The sequence below is a fragment of the Plasmopara halstedii genome (assembly GCF_900000015.1).
Source record: "Plasmopara halstedii genome assembly, contig: Scaffold_614, whole genome shotgun sequence".
Taxonomy (NCBI): domain Eukaryota; phylum Oomycota; class Peronosporomycetes; order Peronosporales; family Peronosporaceae; genus Plasmopara; species Plasmopara halstedii.
The window spans coordinates 1,507,949-1,508,295 of record NW_020187532.1 but is presented as its reverse complement, the minus strand read 5'-3'; positions in this window follow the sequence as shown (position 1 = coordinate 1,508,295).

Here is a 347-nt window from a genome sequence, read left to right as displayed (position 1 = left end):
AACATTGAGTAATGATCAAATAGGAAGAAGCTATGATCTCTTGATATTGCTCAAGCTGGGATCATTCCTATCGTTATTCCATCAATTTGCCATTAGCACACTGCAATGTTTACGAATATTATCCCTTGCCCTCGTATTTGTGATGTCGAAACAGATCTGAGTTTGCTGATCAGGATGTATATTTTTATGGGTGAAATGGATTGATGGTGCCACCAAAAAGCATTATACACAAGAAATCGGACCCTCTTGACTTCGCAATTCTAAATCGTGTTCTGAAGACGAGAGAGCTACGACTTCAAGCGTTGAAGCCGTACGCACCACTCGTCTAAACTGACGAAATGATTGGC